The following is a 7,176-nucleotide window of genomic DNA, read 5'->3' on the forward strand; positions in this document are numbered from 1 at the left end:
TGCAGGCCTGTGTTTATGTAGATTATGTACCAAAGGTACTGTACCTTACAGAAGTCCGTGAGATGTATCTATTCCTACTATATCATGATTGTCTTTTCAATTATGGACCGTAATCAATAAAGATAATGAAGACATCTAATTGAGAGATCTTCAAATGTCACCTCTTCTCTATTCCCTGTTCGGTCACCATGACAACTGCCTGGATGTGTGGGGGTGTGGAACATAGAAGTAGAATGAATTCATAATTTTTCTATGGTGTGGAAGAGAAGGGCAGATCCCAGGCAACTAAGAGCACTGATAGATATGTGGAGCATCATTGAAATAATGACTAAAATTGTACACTGAGATCAAATGCAGACATTGCATTGGCTGAACAAACAGTGAGGATGGAAAGAGGCAGTGGGGGAAAGGAACAAAGAATAATTAACATAAGCAATTCAACTATCAATCATAAGCCAATAGTAAGGGATATATGTTTTTCTAGGGAGGAGCAACGTTGTCATTATGAGGCTGTTGACTGGATGCTGTGACTGTGAATGGCAGTGTAAGGTAACCATTGGAGACCCAGAGCAGTTCAATGTGAAAACAGACTGATCCACTCCAGCATTACCAAGGAAATTCTTCTCAGTGACCATTCGACCAGGTAGGCTCTAAAATACAAAACCTCTTCCCCCACTGCTTTGACAATTATACAATACCTGATGCACAGGATAAATGTGTCATTTTGTGTTGATTTGTATAACTCTGTTATTACTGTGTTATATAGTACTGCTGTTACTATGATAGAAAATATAATAGGAGAGATCATTACCTTTTCAAAAGATTTTGTAATATACTGTATGTCCAAGTACAGAATCTGTGTACAAAATGTCCCTTACAGTACATAGATATAGATATGTCAGACCTTCAACATGGTAGCCTAATATTCTTGATGGAAACACAAAACAGACTACATGTTTGGAAAGGCTAGAGTGAATAGGATTAGTGTGTGCACTTACAAACTAAAAAAGGTCAGCACTCACTTGAATATGATTTTCAATTGAAGCTTTGGTAACGCTTAACTTGACACTCATAACACGTTATGACAAGGCAATAACCATGTCATAATATGTCATAAGAGCTTAAATAAATTGTCATAACCTGTTATCATATGATCATAACACTGTCATGACACATACATTTAGACCTGTTGTGACATATATTGCATTCGTTTATGGCTGGTTATGACATCTACATAAGAGTGTCAAAACCCACAAAACCTACAACACAAGGTAAAAAAAATCCATTACACCATAGCTTACGTGTCAACAGTATGTTTATGATATATAAAAAATACAAAAACTGTTGTTGTGCACACACTGATGTCAGACATGTGTTTTCTTAGTCCAAATAAAGTGACACAGGATGGTCATAATGCTTCCTAACTGTGTCATAAAGTGTATTTTCTATCAAATATGATGAAAAAAATGGCTGTAAAGAATTCAGTACAACAACAACAAAGGATTTAAGAAACAAACTTTCAAAATGAAAGGAAATGTATTGGCAGGGGAAAATGATTTGAATAAATGTGGGTTTTGACACTGGGTGTCAAGTAAAGTGTTACTGAAGCCTTTACTGAATATCATTTGCAAATGAAGCTTCTATTGAATAAGATTTGATTGCAAAGCATGTTGAAGTGAGAGCTGGCCTTTGTTAATGTTTTATAGGATTTCTGTTGGTTCAAAGCACCCTTATTACTTGTTTATACAAGAGGATTTAGAGTTGTTCTCTTCTTTAAACAAGGATGTTCTCTATCTTACTTAGTGTGCATGTGCACCATCCCATGCTACATTCTCATTAGGTAGAATGGTCTTTCATAACCTGTTGATTGGAACTAGGAAAAAGAGGTTACTCGTGTACTGTATAGAAGTGCTGGTGTCGGCAGAGCATGGGGCATGTTCTAGACCTCACATTTGATGAGGTGCCACTTGTTTTGTCTTGTTTGTTTGTTGGCAAAAGTGAGGACAATGTTTTTGAAATGTGCTGGGGCGTGTAATCAGCTTTAATGCCTGTCTGAATGACATAGATTACAATTGACTCTTGACCAACGGTCTGTTTGGTGCAGGGTGTGTTTTGGTTCCCTACAACTAACAGGTACATTGAATTGGACTGTGCTTTATGGCTGTTAATGTGCCTTCATCTCATTCAGAACATCCCATTGACAAAATGCTAAAACATATATTATAATTCCTGCTACCTGGGTTGACTTTCTAAAACTTTTTCAATAGGTTGTACTTAGATTTGCTTTCATAACATTTCACCAAATGTTATTCAAGCTTAAGTTTGTTTTGTTTTTGCAGGAACATCCAGTCATGATAGGCCAGCAGAAGCTTCTCCTCCTGTGGGCATGGATGTTGCTGGTGGCAGCACTGTGCCCAGGTGCCCTATGTAAACGTGGGGGTGGATTCAGGGGCTGGGGAAAGGGTACAGGGGTGGGAAGCAAAGGGCCCCCCTCCCAGAGCCATGGCTCCTCCAAGCAGGGGCTGAAGATGGCAGGGGCAGCAGCCGCTGGGGCACTGGGTGGGGCTGCCATTGGCTATGGGCTGGGGTCACTCGGTAGGCCAAGACATGGCTACAGGGGAAGTGGGTATGGCTACGACGCAGACTCATCTTCGGAGGACCAGAGATTCCATTATCCTGAAGGTCAAGGATTTCACAACCAGTCTGACTGGCGTCGCTACAGAAACGCTGCTGGCCCCAGACCCGGACCCATGAGTAGCATCCTCCTCACACTGGGATCAATGGTGCCTTTCTTCTTAGGGGACTGGATAAGGCGAATCTAGTCATAAACCATTTCCTTGGAAGAAGATTTTATCTGAATTTCTGGGCCAAAAGACTAGAGTGGACCGCTTTTAAATTCAAATAAACATTGAATAAGCCCTCCTCTTGTTGTCCTTTGGGTTAGTCCCACCATCACCTCTACAAAGCTATACTCAGTCAAACCTCATTACCTCTGGAAAAAGAGATGTAAGAGAGGGGATTTGTATGTTATTGTGTTGTAAAATCATGTGTCACAGACTGTCAAACTGGACTGTGCTAGATCCTATTTCAGCTTTATCAACTGTAATAGCTGGATGAAATTAGGTAGGATGCTGCTGTTTCCATTAACATCTACTTGCTGTGATTTTAATCAAATAAGTCATATTTTGCCTTTGCAATAAATGTGTGATTATTCACTAGCTTTTTATCTGCAAATAGCAAACATACATTTATGTAACCCATATTAAAGTAATTTCAAACTATTATTTTCTGAAAATCTTAAAATCTCACTTGGCACAGACGTCAATTCAATGTCTATTCCACGTTGGTTCAATGTAATTTTGTTGAAATGATGTGGAAACAACATTGATTCAACCAGTGTTCCCAGTGGGATGGGATTGCAGAACTACCTTATATTACTTATCATAAGGAAACTTGTTTTATTCACAACGCTTGGTTTATCTACTCTGGTCCACTATAGTTTAATTTAATAAAATATATATTTATGTTTTTGTGAGTTGCTTTATTATGTTAATGTTAATTATTATGCATGTGGCAGTAGTTAAGTTCAGAACCATATACAGTGCCTTGCGAAAGTATTCGGCCCCCTTGAACTTTGCGACCTTTTGCCACATTTCAGGCTTCAAACATAAAGATATAAAACTGTATTTTTTTGTGAAGAATCAACAACAAGTGGGACACAATCATGAAGTGGAACGACATTTATTGGATATTTCAAACTTTTTTAACAAATCAAAAACTGAAAAATTGGGCGTGCAAAATTATTCAGCCCCTTTACATTCAGTGCAGCAAACTCTCTCCAGAAGTTCAGTGAGGATCTCTGAATGATCCAATGTTGACCTAAATGACTAATGATGATAAATACAATCCACCTGTGTGTAATCAAGTCTCCGTATAAATGTACCTGCACTGTGATATTCTCAGAGGTCCGTTAAAAGCGCAGAGACCATCATGAAGAACAAGGAACACACCAGGCAGGTCCGAGATACTGTTGTGAAGAAGTTTAAAGCCGGATTTGGATACAAAAAGATTTCCCAAGCTTTAAACATCCCAAGGAGCACTGTGCAAGCGATAATATTGAAATGGAAGGAGTATCAGACCACTGCAAATCTACCAAGACCTGGCCGTCCCTCTAAACTTTCAGCTCATACAAGGAGAAGACTGATCAGAGATGCAGCCAAGAGGCCCATGATCACTCTGGATGAACTGCAGAGATCTACAGCTGAGGTGGGAGACTCTGTCCATAGGACAACAATCAGTCGTATATTGCACAAATCTGGCCTTTATGGAAGAGTGGCAAGAAGAAAGCCATTTCTTAAAGATATCCATAAAAAGTGTTGTTTAAAGTTTGCCACAAGCCACCTGGGAGACACACCAAACATGTGGAAGAAGGTGCTCTGGTCAGATGAAACCAAAATTGAACTTTTTGGCAACAATGCAAAACGTTATGTTTGGCGTAAAAGCAACACAGCTCATCACCCTGAACACACCATCCCCACTGTCAAACATGGTGGTGACAGCATCATGGTTTGGGCCTGCTTTTCTTCAGCAGGGACAGGGAAGATGGTTAAAATTGATGGGAAGATGGATGGAGCCAAATACAGGACCATTCTGGAAGAAAACCTGATGGAGTCTGCAAAAGACCTGAGACTGGGACGGAGATTTGTTTTCCAACAAGACAATGATCCAAAACATAAAGCAAAATCTGCAATGGAATGGTTCAAAAATAAACATATCCAGGTGTTAGAATGGCCAAGTCAAAGTCCAGACCTGAATCCAATCGAGAATCTGTGGAAAGAACTGAAAACTGCTGTTCACAAATGCTCTCCATCCAACCTCACTGAGCTCGAGCTGTTTTGCAAGGAGGAATGGGAAAAAATGTCAGTCTCTCGATGTGCAAAACGGATAGAGACATACCCCAAGCGACTTACAGCTGTAATCGCAGCAAAAGGTGACGCTACAAAGTATTAACATAAGGGGGCTGAATAATTTTGCACGCCCAATTTTTCAGTTTTTGATTTGTTAAAAAAGTTTGAAATATCCAATAAATGTCGTTCCACTTCATGATTGTGTCCCACTTGTTGTTGATTCTTCACAAAATACAGTTTTATATCTTTATGTTTGAAGCCTGAAATGTGGCAAAAGGTCGCAAAGTTCAAGGGGGCCGAATACTTTCGCAAGGCACTGTAGTGACATGGATAAGTATAGGGGAGGGGATCAGTAAATAAGAGATGAAAAGGCCGTCCCTCTGCATTTGGATTAAAATACTTGAAAATACACTCAACAGTATAGTACTTCAAGTATAAGCATTGTGTGCCAGGCTTCAGCAAATATTGGAAAAATATTGGATTTTTTTTTTTCTTATCACAGAAACACCAAAAATTGCTTTAAATTAATAATAGGCGTAGTGTTCCGTTCATAATCAAATACATATTTTCAGTGAATGAGATGAGTTTAGGTATTTGTGCTCTGTTGTAAAGATAGATTATTTATCATTATTCATTTCACAGTATGGGAATTGTAACGCTGCCAACTAGCAGACACAAACCATGTCTGTTCGATTTCCTCACTCAGTAATGACTGTTCTGTAAACAATTTCCCTGAGGCAACTAGTTTCCTAGTAACAGATGTCTTTAAATGCTTATATGTGCTCTGTGAGATGATCATGGTAACTGCCCCCTAATGTTTTCCTAGACGAGAATGACCGCACATTTTCAATGAGCACAAAAGGAAATGTGTTTTTTGTTTTAGTCATTTTGTACTTGGGAAATGGAAAAAGACAGTCATTTCAGCAAGATAATTGTAACGGCCGTTGGTGGAAGAAGGTGAGGACCAAGGTGCAGCGTGGTATGTGTTCGTCATTTTTATTTAACTGAACACTGAATAATCAAAACAACAAAGGAACAACTGAAACAGCTCCGTCAGGTGCGAAACACACAAAACAGAAAATAACTACCCACAAAACCCATGTGGGCAAGAGCTACCTAAGTATGGTTCAGACAGCTGTCCCTGATTGAGAACCATACCCGGCCAAAAACAAAGTAATACAAAAACATAGAAAAAATAACATAGAATGCCCACCCTAGTCACACACTGGTCTAACCAAAATAGAGAATAAAAAGCCTCTCTATGACCAGGGCGTGACAATAATGGTCAAATTCACCATTGAGTTCGAGCATGGCAAAGTGGTTATTTTAAAACCTCTACAGGATCGGTGTCCCCCCTACCGTGGGATGGTTGAGCTAACATGCATTAATGTTATTAGCATGACGCTGTAAGTAACAAGAACATTTCCCAGGACATTGACATGTCTTATATGGGCAGAAAGCTTAGATTCTTGTTAATCTAACTGCACTGTCCAATTTACAGTAGCTATTACAGTGAAAGAATACCATGCTATTGTTTGAGGAGAGTGCACAACAACAAAAACTTTTTATCACAGCAACTGGTTTGATACATTCACCTCTGAAGGTAAATAATGTACTTACAGTACATTTAGTCATATTGATCTGATTTGTCATCCTGAGGGTCCCAGAGATAAAAAAAAAAGTAGCATAGTTTTGTTTGACAAAATACACTTTTATATTCAAATGTAGGAACTGGGTTCTACAGTTTGAACCCCTGCTGTGCCTGGGGAACCACTGATGTAAAGTATAACGCGCTATGGAAATGCATGAAAAAATGGATTTAATATGACAGACGGTCAACATAATGTGTGTCTGTACTTTCTGTGGAACCACAATCTAAAAAGAAAAGGTTCCTGGAGGGGTTCTTCAAATTGAAACTGTGGGGGAACCCCTTTTAGTGGATCCTTGAAGAACCTTTTGAAGAACCTTCCCGGGGTCCATTTTGAACTACAATCTAAAAATTATGGGTTCAACTAGGGGTTCTTGGCATTGAAAATTTCCCCCAAAAGTTCTTCCAAGAACCCCATAGGAGGTGGGGTTCATCGAGGAACCTTCTTAGTTGGTGGTGGTTCTTGCAGGAACCTAACCTCCCAACTGAAACATTTGGATTTTAATTTGAAAGGACAGCAGGTGCAGGAATGTAACTGAAAAATGTAAAGATCTCCTTAATTTAAGGTAAGATTTGTCCCTTGTTATAATCAAATTCATATTGTTTTATGCTGATACCATC

The 7,176-nt window shown here is 39.2% G+C and overlaps 1 long non-coding RNA gene across 1 annotated transcript; it reads left to right on the forward strand.

Moving 5' to 3' along the window:
• The first annotated feature begins 374 nt into the window (after window positions 1-374).
• LOC116356610 (uncharacterized) lies at window positions 375-3,357 on the forward strand. Its single transcript, XR_004205016.1, has 2 exons — window positions 375-643; window positions 2,340-3,357. It is a non-coding gene; the product is annotated as an uncharacterized LOC116356610 (long non-coding RNA).
• The last annotated feature ends 3,819 nt before the right edge of the window (window positions 3,358-7,176 follow it).

The sequence above is a fragment of the Oncorhynchus kisutch genome, linkage group LG23, assembly GCF_002021735.2.
Source record: "Oncorhynchus kisutch isolate 150728-3 linkage group LG23, Okis_V2, whole genome shotgun sequence".
NCBI classification, from domain to species: domain Eukaryota; kingdom Metazoa; phylum Chordata; class Actinopteri; order Salmoniformes; family Salmonidae; genus Oncorhynchus; species Oncorhynchus kisutch.